This window comes from Leopardus geoffroyi, chromosome B4 (assembly GCF_018350155.1).
Source record: "Leopardus geoffroyi isolate Oge1 chromosome B4, O.geoffroyi_Oge1_pat1.0, whole genome shotgun sequence".
Classification (NCBI taxonomy): domain Eukaryota; kingdom Metazoa; phylum Chordata; class Mammalia; order Carnivora; family Felidae; genus Leopardus; species Leopardus geoffroyi.
In genome coordinates this window covers 8,329,826-8,349,599 of record NC_059341.1, presented here as the reverse complement: position 1 = coordinate 8,349,599, position 19,774 = coordinate 8,329,826, and positions in this window count along the sequence as shown.

Genomic DNA, 19,774 nt, shown 5'->3' with positions numbered 1-19,774 from the left:
CTGGTGTAACACTAGTTACTGTTTGTATTTAAATATTGTACATTAGGGGACCTTTGAAAAGGTGTTTTATAATGTTCTTTTTTTTTTTTCTTTTTAGCACCGATTGGCTTTCAGATTGTTCTTTTTTTTTTCTTTAATTTCCTTATTGTGCTTCCAAATATTTTCAGAGCCTGCCTTTTCAGAAACTTTGTTCTTATGACCGAGACTGATAAAAACAAGCTTCTTTACCAGTACTAATGGAAATATAATTTTAAATTGTGATACGTACCTGCCTTCACCATTCGTCCTCATCCTTTATAGTATTCGATGGGGGCTTTCATGAACTATAAGATTTATTTTCCAAAATCTCCTGTTTTCAAATCTCTTGTCTTTCTGATTGTGTTCCAAAGCAATACCAGATTTAGTATAACAAATGTGTCTTCTTTAACTTTAGACCAAGAGTCAATATTATTTGACCCAAGCCAGTGTTAAAATGTAGATACTGATGCTAAAATTGCTAGTGTTTTATAGGTTCGCGTTACAGACAAGGTTAAGATTATAGCTTGGGGTGCGATGAGGCAAAAGAATAATTTTTGATAATGGATTGATTCCTAAGAATTAATCATCCCTATATTTTGTTCTTTCTTTCCTTGAAATCTTGTTTACACAGTCAAATGAAAATGAATTGTTGAGAATATTACTTAAATCAATGAAACCCCAAATGTTCCCATCTCATTATTTAGATGCTTAAAGTAGTATTTCTTTTTGGTTTTGTTTTGATTTATCTCAGTAAATGCTCTGTTCTTTCATTCCGTGCTCTGATAAATGTAGTTAAAATCCTGAACTAGAATTATAGGGCAAGAGCATAATCATGAAACCTCTCAGTGGCGTTGAACTCATACCCGATATTATGAACATTAAATGCATTAGTAGAGAGACATGGGGAGAGCCATCGAGACAGGAAGGCATGAGGAATGAGTGGCAAAATGACCCGCAGATCTTTCTTTACCAATACATTTAGGAGGAACTAAATCAGCTACTGATAACTCTGCTGATTATGGGCTTTCTCAAGCTGCCTGTATGAAGAGCAGGAAGAGAAGATGAGCAGCTCTTATCCCCGAAGAGGAACTTGATCCTGATGGAAACATCCTAATGGAAAATGTGGGGCTTGGATGAGAGTTCGCGATGGAAGTGGCAGCTTGGCTATGCCGCGAGTCATTGAATATCATCCTGTGCCTTCTCACGGGAAAATTTCAGACAGATTTTTTCATATGGAAGGAAAACCATATATCCTCAACCACATATCAATTAGCATTTGTGTTTCAAATACAATAGACTTTTTGAAAGCATGCATGAGAAAAGGAAGGTATATTCACTGCTCTCCTCGCAAATAGACATGGCAGTACATTTGATTTTTGTTGCGGATGCGATTGCTAGACTATTTTAATCCAAAGGAACAAAAAAGGCCTGAAAGAAAGCAGAAAAAGTCAAGCGGTGTGTAAGATATATCCGTGCAAAATAGGTACATTTTAATAGTGCATGTTCACATCAGCCATTTCAAACATGGAAACTAAATTTTATGAGCTTAATGAAATTTGAGAGGCGTCTTTCAATAACAAGAAAGTGTTCAGGCTCAATATTTTTAAAAATTATACTCCTAAAAACTCTGACTTCCATAGATGGCCCTTAGTATGGGCAGGAGATAACAGAAGCACTGCGGTCCACTGGTTATGACAAAATATGACTAATACATTCATATATATCTGTACACTTGCCACTCAAACAAAATGACTCTAAATCTCAAAAGCAACCACAAAGGTCTTTCTTTGTTTGGAAGATTACTTGAAGAGCATCTCAATTCCTAGGTGTCTGTTAATAGGAAAAGTAACAGAGAGAGAGAGAGAGAGAGAAGCAAAATAAAGTGTCTTCAAATGCTATAAAAGACTGAGAATTTCACATTATTGAAGCGCCAATAAAGTTGAGCTTACGAAGAGGCAAAATAGAGACTTTGGTCACTACTAGAAGTACGGATGATTGAGAGCAGAAAGGAAAAGGAAGGGCAGAGCAAGAGAGGGTGTCATTTAGGATGTGCGCAGTGGAGACACCATGTGGCCCTGCTTTCAGCAGCTCCAAATGTCATGCCATTGTTCAGTGTGCTCAAAATGCCATATATGCCTCGTGGTGTGTGCAGTGACATTTTCTAAGTTATATCAGCAGGAAAGGACGGCGTGTAGAGTGTCATGGGCCCTACAGGGTGTGATCCTGTGGAAGGCAAGTGCACACATACAGTGATGGCACCGAAACCCTATCTCAGGCGGATGTCAGCCAGTCCGTCTGCTGAACGCCTCCCTTGATACAGTGAGGGCGCCATGAGAAAACCTCCGCGTTTGCTGAACTTCCTTCTCTGCAGCCGGCCAAAGCCAGTTCCTTTGCCGTGCACATGGGTGAAATGATTCTGCATTTGCCAACTCTAATGGGTATGACCAAATGGCCAGAGCAGAATCTGCTTCAAGCCTCACTCAGTGTGCAAACCACGGAGACAGGGTGACGGTATGTTAGAGCATGAAACTTCTGGACTGGGAATCAGGAGCACGGAGTCCTGGTCTGAACCCTTCCCCCGAGTTGCTGAGTGACTCTGGCATGCCATTTAATCTCTAAGAGTCTCAGTTTCTTTACCTGTAAAGTGAGAAGGGTAAGCTGATCTTCACGGTCAGCTTTTGGTTCTACAAGACCTGAGGACAAGGCATCTTAATTTCCCTCTTCTGGAACCTGATTTCTAGCAAAAGAATAACTGGAAATACCAAAATCTGCTATTGTTGGTGAGAAATAATGAGGGTGATTTATTTGCCTTTGGAATAGGAAGATTTTAGACAGCCCTTTGAAATGGGAATCCTCAGAAGACAGTTTGAAACAGATGTTTCTTTGTAGCTTCTCCAAGAAGAATTATTTAAGTCTATTTACTTGAGAGAGAGAGAGAGAGAGAGAGAGAGCACCAGTGGGAGAGTGGCAGAAAGAGAGGGGTAGAGAGACTCTCAAGCAGGCTCCTCACCATCAGCGGAGAGCCCCACACAGCACTCAAACCCACGAACCGCAAGATCATGACCTGAGCCGCAATCAAGAGTCAGATGCGTAACCAACCAAGCCACCCAGGCTTCCCTCCAAGCAGAAATTTTGCATCCTCCCTCATATTTAAGTTTCATCAGAGCCCCATAAGGTGATGAAAGTCATTCCCATCTTACAGATGAGAGATGTGAAGCTCGGAGAATTGCACAACTAATTGGTACCAGAACTTGAACTGTCTTCCAGATCCAAGTTCGGGTGATTTCTGCTACATTACAGCTGCTGGGAGGGAAAGAAAGACATGTAGGGAGTGCCTGTGATGTGTCAGGTGCCATGCTGCATCATCATTTAGTCCTTATTCTGAACGGAAAGCAAATGATTCTCCCCAGTATTTCAGGGGTTGAAACAGAAGGTGGCTAGCGATAGACCAAATCAGACCCAAGCTTATTTTTGTAAATAAAGTTTTATTGGAATATTGTCATGCCCGTTCATTTCCATATTGTCTCTGACTGCTTTTAAGCTCTAACAGGTGAGTTGAGTAATTGTGACAGAGACAGGATGGCCCACAAAACCTCAAGTAGTAATCTGGGTCCGTACAGAAAAAGTTGTCTGGTTGTTGGATTAAATGAATTTGTGAGAACAAAAGACACAGGAAAAAAGTCACTAGGTTGGAAGCCTTTATCCAACTCGAAAACTTCAAAAGAGGAAAACTGATGAATAAAAAAGGCTATGAATTAGTGAGAGCACCTATCCCATTAATTTGACTGATGTCATCATGAGTCATGGCTCAAAACTGACTCCGAAAGCGATTTAAGAAAGAGTTCTAAAAATATTTTGAGTAATGGCAGTATTATTGGAATAACTGAACATGTCATTTATTACCTTTTTTGCATTTATTTATACTCATATTAATAATTATATGTATGATAAGTTTGTATTTATTACAAGTATGGTAAGTTTTCATTTGGTTATTATAATTGAATGAGGAGACTTACTCTGAAGTACAACTAACATTTATTTGTGTAATTTCTGGTAGGTTATTTTTTTCCTAATACATATCACTTTTAAGCTACTTTTATCAGAATTATTCCTGGTAGGATGGGCTAGGCTAAAATGCAACATGAGAGGATAAATACACATGTGAGGTGTTGACATTCTTTTAATCTCCAAAAACTTTCTCATCACGGCCTGATGCATTTTCCATCGCTTATGCGAAAGCAAGAAGTAAAACAAAATCGTTAAGTGTATGCCTTTGCAACCTTCTGCCAAGCCTCTCCGATTTCCATTGTGTTCCAAATCTGCTTTCTCTTTCCTAAATTATTTTCTTGTCGCTCACCAGGACCCAGAGCGCCCGTTCCAGAACTTGACCCGCATCTGCTTTCCATGCGTTCGACTTCTTCCCTTTACACTTGCTCTATCAAAATGTATGAGGATTGTTTCACCTCCTCAGGGGTCTGTGAACGCCCAAGGATCGCAGGGTCTTCTCCATGGTTTTTACTTTCAGCTTCCCAAGCATACTCAGGAACAACCAGCAATTTTGTTGTGCTCGAAATGTGCCAGGCACTGCTGTAAGGGCCTCACACATGTTAATTCACTTACCCGTCATGATCGTCTGTGCATTGTCAGTTGCTATTATTATCTGCATTTTCCTGATGAGGTGGCTGAGCACAGACGGATCGCTCAGTGAGCCGTCAATGACTTGCTGGGATCCGAACCTAGGCACTCTGGCTCCAGGGCGGCTGGCCTTGGTGGCACATGATAGTCTTTCTCTTCCTGTGCACCCATTCTCACTTATTTAATCCATTCAACTGCCCTGTGAGGAAGGTGGATCAGACAAGCAAGTCAGGTTTATTCCCTGACAGAGGGATGAGGTGGTTTTGCCTGTGCCATAGCTAGAAAATGGTAGATCTAGAATGACAGCCGAAACCTTTCTCTCTAAAAGCATGTTCTTATTCCACAAAACCGTTGCTCCCTTCTAGGAAATAAGGAAACAAGCACGTTCTGCTTGAGATGATAATGCTTTATAAATTGTTAATATTTGGGGAACAATTGTATTCTATTAGGTGGTAACTGGGGAAAAAATGGCTGACTCGTAGGAGGAAATTTCTAATACAGTCACACTGAGAACCATGTCAGACTAGTGGGGACAAAGTTTTTGGCAAAAGGCATGGGGGGGTGGGTGTCTCAAAACAAGGTAGAAGGTGTGAGACTACCAGGACTTCCCTGTGCCAATGAGAAAACAGCTATAGATAATTCTGTTAGCCGCATTGCGGGCACGTTAAGAATTTGTGGAATCACCTATTTAGCATCCTGAAAGGGTACTGACATCCATCAGCTCAACTCAATCCCCAGATTGCCCGGGCAGTAATTAACTGAAGATGTACACAAAGTTACTGAAGAACTGGCTTGCTTAAAAGATACCAGCAGTGAATACCAGCTGACATCTACAAAAGCTGTCTGTGACTAATCAAAAGACTTTATCAGCAGCTTGCTATCACAATTTAGCAACGTGGGCATTGTATTGAGACCCAAATGATGTAATAATTATGTCTAGCAATGAAATAGAAGGGCAACTGGTGAGATTGAGGAAAAAGAAATCTCATTTCTTTTCTGCCTCAAAATAACTTTTGAAATAGACATAGTGCATTTCAAGCACCAAATAGATTCAGAACAAATGAGAAGATGGTTAAAGAAATTTTCCTTTTCAGTAAAAACCAACTAAAAAAGAAAAGAACAGCATATGGAAACCTGCTTGTCTGTGTGTAGATTTTCAACCTCGGTGTTTGAAACAGGTGGTTAACACAGAGTAATTTTGCAAATTCGGCGAAAGCTAAAAGTCCTGAAATAATCAGTTGTTGACGTTGATGTCCATGATAAAAGGCTGGAAGGGTAACCAATGTAGATGGCGCCATAAAATCTTTCAAACCAACAGATGGTACAAAACGTACTGTACCAATACAGTTTGGTCTCTTTTTTCCTTGAGGAAAGAAAAGCCAAATTTATGCTTAGTTTCAAGCAAGAAATATATTTCTGGTTTTGGAAAGATAGTGGCAGACTCAGTGATATATGAAAAAAAAGTTTGTGAAGAAGTCATCTGCAGGAGCCATTTCAAAAAATATCAGTTGGTTAACCGTCTGATTTCGGCTCAGGTCATGATCTCACGGTCCAGGAGTTCGAGCCCCGCGTCGGGCTCTGTGCTGACAGCTCGGAGCCTGGAGCCTGTTTCAGATTCTGTGTCTTCCTCTCTCTCTGCCCCTCCCCTGCTCACGCTCTCTCTCTCTCTCTCAAAAATAAATAAACATTAAAAAAATACCACTTACTGTGGGACTTCCATTATCATTCCACACCCAGGAAGAGATCTTTACCAAATGACTGACCTCCATGGCCTGTAGCCCTATTGTCCTAACTACTTAGAAGAAAAAGAATCCTTCTCTCCAACTACCAACATCAATGCCTAAATGAAGCTTTTTCTTTTATTTCAAATTATTCTGTTTTCCCAAATTAAGAATTATACCCAAACTCAACATACATGTTCACATTAAATGTCTCATAAGGGTGCCTGGGTGGCTCAGTTGTTTGAGTGTCTGACTCTTGATTTGGGCTCAGGTCATGATCCCAGGGTTTGGGATTGACCCCCACGTCAGTCTCCATGCTGATCATGGAGCCTAAGATTCTCTCTTCCTGTGCCCTTCTCCCCCACTTGGCATGCGCTCTCCGTCTCTCTCTTAAAAAATTGTTTCACAAAACAAAGCTTATACTTTTTCTGTGTGACACGGTCTGATATTTTTAAACATCTATTGTAGTTTATTCTAATATGCTATCTTCCATTGGAAAAATAAATAGTTTTCACCTACTAAGTTGATTTAACCACTCATTAATGATTCTCCGTCACAGTTTGAAACAGCAACTGGAGACATATCTTCTCAAGCCTATACAAATACATTTTCAGCTGCAGAAGTTGGGTGATGCAAAAACCAAGGTAAACAAGCAAGTTTGTCTTTTAAAAATAATCAGGCTTGGTTGTGATAACTTGAAGTACAATATTCCATTTTTATTGAGTCCATTTCAGGATATATATATTATTTATTTATTTACTTTTATTTTTTATTTTTTAATTTTTTTAACGTTTATTCATTTTTGAGAGACAGAGAGCATGAGTGGGGAAGGGGCAGAGAGAGGGAAACACAGAATCTGAAGCAGGCTCCAGGCTCTGAGCTGTCAGCACAGAGCCCGACGCGGGGCTCGAACCCACGAACTGTGAGATCACGACCTGAGCTGAAGTCAGATGCTCAACCGACTGAGCCACCCAGGAGCCCCTCAGGAGATATTTTTTAACTGAGGTACACATTATGTACAGAAACAAAATATTTTTTCTAGAAAGTGTTAGAAACTTCCTGAATATTTAGGTCCTGAGAAGCTGTTTTTCAAAAATATCAGTTTGCCTTGCCATAAGAGAAGTATCGGATTCAAAGGATAAGAGAGAAGCACAGGGAGACACAGACACACACAGACACACACAGACACACACACACACACACACACACACAACTCATACACACAGACACACCGATTGCCAGTATTTGCTGTTAATGTACGAAAGATTTTTCCCCAAATTCTGTAAAATCTACCTCTTTTAAGAGCTCATAAAACAAATGTAACAATTCTGATCTAGAAATTTCTAAATCTCAAAAGTTTTGATTCATTCTAGATATTTCTTGAACAAAAGATGCCTTTGCACTGACTTGTACATGAATAGCTCAGTAAGTAAGTAAGTAAGTACTTATTGATCTGGTTGGAAGACTGCCCTAACAGATGATGATTTTTCAGGGTCCAGGGTTATACTTTATGTATGTTTATATCAGCATCACTGGGCACTGGGCCCTCTCACATACTAGCTACTCAACAGAAGTTTGTTGAATGGATGAATCTGTTCCAGTTATCATCTTACCATCACCTGTATTCTACAAAACAACAGGGCAGCAAACTCATGGGTTGGTATTCAGGAAGATCATAAACCGTAGCCATCCCAACACTATAGATTTAGTTACTTGGTTAAGTTAATTACAATTTTTTACAATTAGAACAACAAAATACCTGAGCACCTGGCTTTCTGACGTCATGCTCAGCTGTATCTACAGGATGTCCCTACAAAGTCTTTGAAACTATTTTTTTTCCTTTTTAAATCATTAAGAAAGATGCTGAATTGAAAAGTTTCATCACCTCATAGTATTATCATCAGAAAGGATTTCAAGAATAAAGATTTTCCTGGTAGATTCAGTGGACTCTCATGTATGGTAGTCCACATAATGGAGACATTTAAGTCGCTATATTACAGATGATATAGATACATCCATAACAGCTGTTTCTTCGAACGATTAACACTTTTCAAGAGTACTACTATTCTCTGAATGTGTTGACCTTGTATTTCTAGCTCAGCATCTTTGAATATGTGGTCTTGTTGGTCAGTCATAAATTTGCTCTCAACTCCTGAACTTGATGACGTTCAATCTATTCTGCAATATTCAGCTCAGTGTTACATCTTCCAAGAAGAGTGGTGTGTATTTGTCACCTGGATAGCTGCTGCTGCTTCCTCCTCCTCCTCCTCGTCCTCCTCCTCCTCATCCTCATCCTCTTCCTGTGTACTGAAAGCATTCCATAATTGTCTTTTGACTACTGTTGTGGCACTATTTGTGCAATATTCATTTTCCATCTTAGAGTCTAAGGATTTAAGACTTAAGGAACCTCATATAATATCCTCAAGGTTGTAGCCCAATAAGATCCAGAAGTGTTTTGCACACAATAGATTTCCAGCCATTAAGCATTTATTCAACAAAGTTTTACTGAATGTTCAACCCTATTGGCAATGTTTACAGCACTGAGAATATCACTTTAAACAAGACAGATAAGGGCTCTGGCCTTAGCACTTACATTTATACATGAATATCTAGATTTGAAAAAATGAATTCATTAATGAATTGTGGGGCTATTTAGAACAGTTTTCTTTGATTTTGGGATTTGGACTGACCTAGATTCAAATACTGGACCTGCCATTTATAAGCTGGGTGAAGCTGGAAACACTATTAAAATACATGGAAACTAACAATAATACTTAACTTTACAACATTACTTGGAAAATTAACCAGCATATAATTTGCTGGCACACATTTGTCACTTACTTATTGTGAATTTCCTTCCAAATCCAGGGGATGAGAAATACTCTCATAGTTATTCAGGACATATAAAAAGTAATAACTTGTTCGTTCTATAAACTACAAAGATATCAAATGTAGTTAGAATACTAATTTCTATAACTCAGATAAAGGAATATTTACCAAAAAATATTTACTGATTCACTGAAAAAGAAATTAGATTTTTATTTTTTTCATGTAAATTCCTGGATGTGTTGTTTTGACATTTGTAATTTGTAATTTTTTTAATTAATTTAAGTTAACCCTAATAATTAAGATTAAGTCAGACAATTTATTTACTCTTTGATGGATCTCAGGGGAAAAATAAGTGTTCTAGGTATTTAAAGCTTAATTAAATTTATGACATACAATTAATGACATATTCTAATGAAGCCAACACCTCACTCTTCCATAGTTTTGCTCCTGTAATACTTAGAAAGCATCTCTAGAGAATGCTTTCAGTTTTCCTTTCCTGTTGGCAAAGGAAATACAATACATATTTTATTATTCTTTCTCACAAACACCTCCGCCTTGGGTAATCGCATCAACCCCATTTCAAAGGAGAAGACCTGCTCCTTCAGTGATTCATTCAGGGTCAGAGCAGGGGAAACTGTCAGTTGTCCACCAAAATACACTCTCCCTTTGTCTTAGGGAGGATGTTTTTTCTCCTAGATTACATTTTCTAGCCTCACTTGCGGTTTAAGTGTGGGCATGTGATGGAGCTCTTGCCAATGGAGCATGAGTGCAAGAGATGTGTGCCGTTTCCAGCCCAGGGTCTTAGGATGGGCATATCTCTTCCACCAGCTGGAATCGACAGCCTGCAGCAAGCAAGATTGACCAAGCCGACAACAGCAATGCATCACTCAATTAAGGAGCAAAACCAGCCATTTCACTTAAGTTCAAATTAAGAATTATTTACAGTGCCTCCTATATGCCAAGTACTATTCTAGGTGTTCAGAATACATCCACAAAATAAAACAGATGAAGAGCCTTTCCTTTATGTAGCTTTTATTCCAGTGTGGAAATACGGACAGCAAACAGGCAGGATGGTCAATTAGGAAGCTACAAAGTATGATATAAGAAGAAAAGTGCTATGGGAAGAAGCAGCAGCACTGCAAAGTGGGAATGGGCCATGCCGCTGGGGGTGGGGTAGCTTTCTAGGGAAGGTGCCATTTGTGCAAAGGCTTTTCAAACCAATCACAGCAGGTACAGATATAAAACAACTGATACGTATGTGCTGAAGATCAGCTCTAATGCAGACCACATTAAATGTTTTTTACTTTTCTCTAGATGTGAGAGGTGGTGGCAATTTGGGAGGATTCATTGGCAATGGTCACATGATGGTCCTAGGGTTCTAAAACCTCTACTCTATGCTTATCTTAGGTCAAATAAGTAATTGTGACTGCTCTTAACAAATGAATACGCTCTTATTTCACATAAACTCTTCCCTTACTGCAACTACTGTACCTTTAGAAACAAGGACATGCTATTCAAAATGTTTGGACAGGTAGTCCTTACTAGATGCTGTAATTCCATCTCTGATATGAACATGCTATAAAACTCAGAGAGCTAAGCTGTCATTATGCTACCTGTCATTAACATGATATATATCATGCTATATTCTGTATATATGTGTATACATACATATATATACACACACATATATATGTATATGCTATATATAAACATGATATATATACATATGATATATTCTCTCTATATCTGTATATGCTATATATATTAACATGTTATATATCATGCTGCCATTAACATGTTGTATGTCATGCTATATTATATATATATGCATACGCTATATATAAGCATGTTATATGGCATGCTATATTCTCTCTATATGTGTATATGCTATATATGTTAACATGTCATATATCATGCTATATTTTCTATGTATATCATATATATATATTGACATGCTATATATCATGCTATATTCTCTCTATATATGTATATGCTATATATATATTAAAATGTTATATATCATGCTATATTTTCTCTATATATGTATATATCATTTATGTTAACATGCTATATATCATGCTATATTCTCTATATATGTACATGCTATATATATGTGTGTATATATGTATATATATATGTATATAAGCATGCTCTATATTGTGCTGTCATTAACATGCTATATATCTGAGGAAAGAGCGCACCTATAGGGATTTAGATAATATAATATTTATTTTTCACACACATAACATTCTGAGGTAATAAGTCCAGGCCAGCCAGCCTGCTTGGCTACAGGCCATCATTTGGAGACCCAGTCTTTTGTTCTGCACTACACATTCATGTGTGCAACCACTGTTAACCAGATCTTTTTAAGGTTAAGTTTTGAGTTTTAAGGTTAAGGACAGGGACTCTTTTCTGAACAACTGGTGCCTGTGCTTTAGTGATTGCTCTATACTTTGGATAGTATTCCATTTTGAAGTCCCTGTGCAATATGATCAGGTCTGTCTTTGCAGCTTGACCTTGCATAACCACCCTCTCTCTGTGAACCTTGCCTCCTTCTTCTCCTTTCTGTATTCCTCAGTTATACCTGCTTCCGTTTGGTTTGGGAGTTCACTATGCTCTTCGTTGCTTGTGTCTTTTTCTCTGTCTAGCATTACATCCTGTAATCCACTTCTTTGCGCGTCTAACTCCTACTTCTTCTGGGGACCTTATATTAGAGGACAGTTCCTTGGGATATCATCCGTGACTCCACAGTTCTTCCTTCCTCTCATCTAGGCTGAGACAGTCTTTTCTGAGAGACAGGAAGCTTCCTAAGGGCCTCCTACGAGCTGTTTCTGTCTTGTTCCCTGTTTCACTGTTTTCTCCTCAATATGTTGAATTGTACACACAGTATATACGAAGCTCACAGCAAGTAATTGTTGAATGAATGAATGAATGAATGAGAATGTCCCATTGTCAGAAGGAAGTATTTTCATAATATTTATACCTAATTTCTGAGATAATTGAGTTTATTTTGGCTTCTATATAACCAACAAAAATTACATCGATTGAATCAGCATTTAAGGAATATCTAACGTTTGCCAAGCATTGTGTGATGTGGTGAGAAAGATACAATGATGAGCAAGGTAGGATCTTTTCTTTACAGAAGCACCAATTTAAACATTTAAGAGCCTTCCTGACACTTGGCCTTGACTTAACTATGAATGAATACATGCTAGAAAATGGACAGTACAAAATCCATACCAGCGTAGACTTAGTAAAATTTAAAATAAAAATTTCTGAATGCACACTTAGGGTTTGTTATCCTGCTTTTTAGGAACTGATACCGAGTTAGTAACCCGGAATTAAACTTTATTTGGTTCTCAGGTGTCCATCGGTGTCCATCTTATTAAGAGAGAGTGAAAATAGTGCTTTTTTTTTTTTTTTTTTTTTTTTACTTTTGATTCCACCATAGGTATAATGGTAACGGAGGGAGAGACAGCTTAACATGATAGAATACACGTGGAGCCAAAAGTAAATGGCCTGCGTGAAAAATCTTTGCCCCCTTGACATCACTTTTCACATCCACACAATTATTAGATGAGACTAGATGAGCTTTAAGGTCTCATGAGAACAGTCTTGCTTTTGATGATTCTTAGTGCCCAGGGCACAGAGAGATTGAACGTACGATAATCCTCACAGTGCATTCTAGGTTGTTTATCCAAAAGCTAGGTTGTCTGTTTTGAGAATGCATTATATATTTGAAGTAAAAGTTATGTGCAGGCTGTAAAATTTCCAATTAGAATCCGAGCCTTTTCGTCTCCGCCAGGAAGCTTGTCTAGATGAAATCAAACTTCCATTTGTAATTAAATTTAGTAACTCCTTTACATACATATTTATGTAAATAATAAATTACAGAATTATTACTTTTCTTAATTTTCGAGAACCCTTACCCGTGCTTAAAATTTAGGTGTATCATTTTTAATGAGCATCCCTGCAAGGTTGTCACAAACCTCAGAAGAGGCACAAATTAAAATTAGCCGCCTCTAATAGGGTTTCTAATATCTTTACCTTAAAATGCACATGAACCCCTAACACTACAAATCTTAAAGACGATTGTTACTAATTCATAGTTGTATTTTTAAGTAATGGGGTGCTTTGCTCCTTTTTTGCTTTTTTTTGTCTTTTTTTAGCTTATTCTGTCTCCCACTTTTTGTCCGACATGTTTTGTCTTATTTTGTCTCATCATGCATGTGTTTTCTTGTTGTTGTTGTTGTTTTCTTCCAGTTTATTGCTCTGGTGCTAGATTTTAATTTATATTTATTTTTTACTTCCAGGGTATTTATTGTATTTGCACCCCCTGACTCACAGGCCAGAATGGTGATTGTTATACAGTAGTTGACTTTTGAAAGAAATAAGACTGCTCAAGCAGCTAATACGGAAAGATGTATCACCAGCCTGAATAATTGTGACAACCATAGACAGTATCAGTGTCTGTTTGTTTGCACAATACCCTCCTGCATTAAGAAAGCCGTCCCAGCTGTCTTGGGCTCCGGAGTCACCCATTGCATCAGTTGACATTGCAGCAGATGTTATGGATTGATAACAGACTTCACTTCATTCACTCCACATCTAAGATTACCTCTGGAAAAAAAATCTAATACATTATAACCCTCCCAGCCATTTGTTAAAAAAAAAAAAAAAAAAAGATCAGCAATTTATTCCCCTTTTTAGCATTAAATTGTGTTTTTTTCCCCCTCTCTTTGAATGCACATACTATTTAAAAATGGCCATTTAACACATTCATTGCATGGTTTTCTGTATGCAGGGATATCAGCAGAGACAAGAATGTAATGATTTAATTGAATTAGGACCAGATCAGATTTAGGGTTGATGACTCATATTCCCATTATATAAGAAAGATGCTCTTTGCCTTTAATGATAGAGATATATGCTGCTTTCACAGGTTTGTTAGAAATAAGTGCTTCTTGGTTTCTGGAAAACTGAAAAAAAAAAAAAAAAGAGAGAGAGAGAGCTCAGTCTGGGATTTAAAAGGAAGTATAAAATCTGTATTAAGTTGAACAGATTTCTTAGCTAAGCAGCAGATTCTCCTCTTTAGTTTGGGAAATTTAAGGATTTCTGCAAACGAAACACAAATAGGATTGACCATTGCTTAAAGATCACTCAATGAAACAGTCTGAAAAGTGGGCATTTCCTACACACAAAGAGATTTTATGGGAAAAAAGTGGATAAAAATGAACAAAAAGCATACAGTGGGCCTTTTTCTTAGATGTGAAAATGCTTTGTGCACGAACAGCGTGATTTTGTTGTTCAGGTTGCAGAGTAGCATGGGATTGAAGTGCATGTAACAATTAAGTGTGGCGGGTCAGGGTGTGCCAATCAAGGACACCGCGTTTACTCTCAGTCTTGAGCTGGCACGCAGAGCTGAAGTCCGCACTCTACAACCAGGCAGAGCCACCATTTTTTTCAAATCCATTTCTCACCTAAAATTAGCTCCTCAGGGGCAACTGTTGGTGCGCGAGTCCAGCCTGCGCCCCATGCACCACCACCCAGAGGCAAGGTCAGCAAATCCAGACACAGCCAGAGGTGCTCAGAGCGTTGCCGCCAGCATAGGAAAGAACGGGGACGGGGAGTGGACACCATGCAACGAAGACATTTTTCATTGGAACGATCATTCCTTTTCCTGCTCTGGTGTGTAGCATTTTAAAGTTTGCAAAATTATTTCGTGTTTGTTGTGTCATTTTGGTTTGGAGCCTTTGTCACGTGCGGAGGATGCACACCGGGCAGGTACTGGCCCCTTGTTTACGGGGGGAAACTGAGTCTCTGAGAGACTGGAAGACCAGTCTCTCAGCTGGCAAATAACAATGCCAGCCCACGTCTTCCAGTGCCAAATTGTGCATTCTTTCTACATTCCGGCCGGCTCTAAATGAGAGTGACGAGCATCATTTAAACAAAACTGATTCACTGTGTCTCCCATTCTATTGAGCCTGGGATGAGAAATAGAGAAGGACTGTTCTAGGTCCTCTGTTTTCCTTTCTTTCTTTCTTCTCTCATAGAGGCTTAGCAAGGCATTGGCTGGGGTTCAGGCATCTCGGGGGCCAGGCTGCAAATGGGGAGAAGGGACCACCGCGAGCCCAGTTAGATGACGACAGTTTTGTCCACACACCACGCCAGGCTAAGCTGATGCAAGAGAATTTTGTGTTGGCCGCTGAGTTTAGAATCCACACTCAACAGAAACGTTATGCCATTAACAAGAGGAAACTTGTCCTGAGAGTCTGAAAGTGTGCAGGACAGATAAGCTTTTTGTTTATCTTATTGACATTGAGTCTTGGTCATGAGTTCCGAAACTCATGTGGATGGGTTGGGAGAGACATTATTATGGTCATGCCAGCCATCAACTCTCCAGCTCCCCCCACCCAAGAGGCAGATTGTTTTAAAACTAGAAAAGCACAGCCTAACCTTGCTGGGGGTATTTTAAGTTTCAAGGGCTGCTCTGGAGAAGAGTTGACCCCTAGCGTGGGAATCCAGCAGAACAGTGTAGGAACTGAGGAGGCAGATCAATCACAGCTTTGATTCCAAGAGGTACTGATCTGTAGGGAGTTAGATGAGGGGAACAGGAAATAGAGGCACAGGGGCAACAAAGTGGTCCTCATCGGAGCAGCCTAGGTAAAATGCAGAATTCTTTCCAGCCCTCTGGCTGAAAGAATGAGCAAGAGCCACAGGAAGTCCAGATTTCCCATTAAGCTAGTTGTTATGGACTGAATGCCGTGTCTCCCAAAATTCACATGTGGAAACCCTACCCCACATTGTGATGATATTAGGAGGTGGGGCCCTGAGGAAGTAATTCGAGTTAGGGTGAGGTTATGAGCGTGCAGCCCTCAAGATGAAATTGGTGCCTTAGAAGAGTTACTATGGAACTGCCTCTCTCTCTGCTGCCTGCCATGGAAGGATACAAGGAGAATCTGGCAGTCTGAAACATGAAAGAGGGCCTTCCCAAGAACCCAACTATGCTGACCCATTGATCTAGGACTTCCAGACTCCAGAGCTGGGAGAGAGAAATGTCTGATGTTTATAAGCCACTCCGTGTATGGTATTTTTGTTAGAACAGCCTGAACAAACTAGGACACCGGTCTAGACTTTCCCAATCCTAGATCCAGTAAGAGGCTGGCATGCCAAGTGGGAAAACACACAGAGGTAAAGTTGTTCAGAAAGAGCCAGCACTATGATCAGTAAGGGAAAACAGTGACCTCTCAGGGTGAAGATTCCTGGGATTAGCCCTGTTTAAGGAAACCTGATTTACTAGGACCCCACAAGCAGCAAGAACAGGAATCATTATGTACTCCCAGTTGGGATAAGATTGCTTTGAAAATTAGGAGAATCTGCTAATAAACATGTCAGGCATCAAGCTGATCCAAGGCTCAGTACCCTACAAGCGTCAAAGGAGTCCTAGGGTTTCTGCACTGCAAGCCAGAAAATATTTGCTGCCACATTTCATCGCTTATATATCACCGATGCTTTCACATTTTAACATCTTTGAAATGAGAGTACATCTCAGAATCAGGGTATCTCACGTTTATAATTTGTGTTGTTTTTACTTTCTTAGTAACAAAATATAATTGTGTTTGTTGCAATAGAAGATGTCTAAAATTTGATCAAGTGATTGTCAGGTGCCTGCTATTAAGGAAAGAACAAAAAAAGAAAAGAAGGAAGGAAGGAAAGGAAGGAAGGAAGAAGGAAAGAGGGAGAGATGGAGGGAGGAAGGAAGGGAGGGAGGGAGGGAGAGGGGAGAGAAGGAAGGGAGGAAAGAAAGAAAAGGAAAGAAAGAAAGAAAGAAAGGGAAAGAAAGAAAGAAAAAGAAACTAAAACATCAAAAAAAAAAAAAATCTCAGGTGACATACCTAGACCCAGTAGAGAAGAATCAAGGAACTCTTAGAACAATGGGTCTAAACGAGAGACCCTAGTGAACCTTGGAGTGAAAATCAAATAAGAAGAGAAAGGATTTTGCTGAAAGAATGATGCAGTATTTGAGTAAGATGAGTGCCTGTAAATAGTCTCTCAATCTATAATTTGTAGCCATAAGATTATTAGCATTGAAGAGCACATTTTATTTTAATTTCAATTATGCACAGCAAAGGAAAGGTACAAATTGGAGAGTGAGGGCAGACTAGAGACCCAGAATGTTGGTGTTAATAAGAGAATTATCTCAGTCCATTGACTCTGAAGGTGGGTGAAAGCTCAAGAGGCAGCACAGACACATTGTTTGAATACATCTCATAAAGAGAAGCTATTATTTATTTTCTGATTCAGATCACTTTTATGCTTTATAAAATTATGTGTGTTCCTGAAAAATCCTATGCCACATTGATAAAATGTTGAGGACTGTAAGATTGAATAAGACCTGGGCAGACCTCTTTTGTAAAATGAGTCAACGTTCTCCATTTATCTATCCTATAAACTGGAGTTGTCAAGTTGATACACACCTACGCTTAAAATGGTAATGATGGCGATGATATAAAACCACTAATTAGCTCTAGGCCTGTGATCAGTCTTGTAGAGAACATACTCAAAGATAAAACCCTTGGCCTTAGGGAGTTGGCATGGTAAGACAGAGATAGAATAGTTTGCATTCTCAAGACACCAGATCTGGAATGCCCTGGACATCAAAGTGAAAATGTTTCCTGGGTTGGCATGATAGGAAGGCACTAATGTTTTCCTTTCGTCATGAAAATCTAATGTTTAATCCTCCCAACTAAGTTCTAAGGTTTTCCATGATCTTCTTAGGAACACTGTGATCTTTTTTTCCTGCCCCCTCGCCAGCAAGTGATCAGTGACAGCAAAGAGAGCTTCACTTTCTGGGATTTTACAGCTACCTACAAAGTCTCTAGTCCCTTTAGGGAAAGGTCTCATCTTCCCAACATATGAGTCGTGTCTTGTCTTGAGTGTGATGCTATGATCATCCTGACTGCTGAGGAACTACAGGAGAGTTAATGCTGGTGCATTAAATTGCCCTCACGGTTTTTGTTTTTGTTTGTTCGTTTTTACTTGGGAGAAGGCAGACACTTCTCGTTCTAGGAGAAACTGGAAGTAAGGATCCTCATTTCCGCATTATAGCGCTGAGGAAATGTTTTTCCAGTTAGTTCCTCCTCAATCTACACGGATCAAAACTGTTATACTTTCTATCATTTGATGCCATTCCACTGCCTGAGAAAGGTGAATGGCCTGCCCAGTACGGGGTGTGAGTGAGTTGGGAACAGTGCATAGACAAAGGAAAATTACAACCTGGTTAAGGGTTTCCATGACCTAAGGTGGCTGGTAGATCCAACTAGAGTAGAATAAAGAGTCATATGGTAACTTGACAAAAGGAATTCGTAATGAGACCGATCAAATAGATACATTTACCTCCCCTGTCCCCCGCACACACACACTCACACACTCACACACACAAGTACTTCTTGGAAAATAAAGAGACATTTTCAAGTTGAAAAAATCAGTAGAGACAGGTACCTGGGTGGCTCAGTAGGTTGAGCATCCAACTGTTGGTTTCAGCTCAGGTCATGATCTCATGGTTCATGGGATTGAGCCCTGTGTCAGGCTTTGCATCAGGCTCCATGTTGACAGTACAGAGCCTGCTTGGGATTCTGTCTCTCCTTGTCCCTTCCCCTGGTCATGCACATACATGCTCTTTCTCTCTCTCTTGCTCTTGTGCATACACACTCTCTCTCTCAAAATAAACTTTAAAAAACAGTCAGTAGAGGAAATGAAAAAAAAATGATGCCTGTGCAGTTACGACATAAAGTAAAATAAATCTTCACAACACAAAGCAAACAAACAAGAGGCAAAAGAGAGGGGAAGTATATGGGAAAAATGTAAGTGACTTGGAAGATAGAACCAGGAAGTGCAGCATAGGAGTGAGGGTTTCGTAAAGAAAAGGAAGTGAACGACTGGAGTCAAAGTTATGATATGCCTTTAGCAAAATAAATAAATAAATAAATAAATACATAAATAAATACATAAATAAATAAATAACTATTTGGAACTAAAAGCATGGAAACAGCACTAATGCTGTTATAGGAGAGTAGTGAACAACCTGAAATTTTTCCTAAAAGAAATATTATACAGGAGTCAGAATAAGTGAACTAGAGCAACATAACAATTTAAGTAATACAAGCTATAGAAGCCACAGGTTTCTACATACATATGACATCCTTTTTACAAATGTGGAAAAACACAAAATGTTAAGTTATATATATATATACCTAATATATATATATATATATTTATATATATATTAGGTATATATATATATACACAATATATATATTAAGTGTTAAGTGTATATATATATATACTTAATATATATTAAGTATATATTAAGTATATATATTAATATATATATTAAGTATATATATAATATATATTAAGTATATATATATACTTAACATTTTGTGTTTTTACATTTTGTGTATACATATATATGCATATATATGCGTATATATATAAAGTAATGTATATTAATACAATAAAAGTTTATAAAAAGGAAATCAAGAAAAAAATGAACACAGGTTTAAGATCAT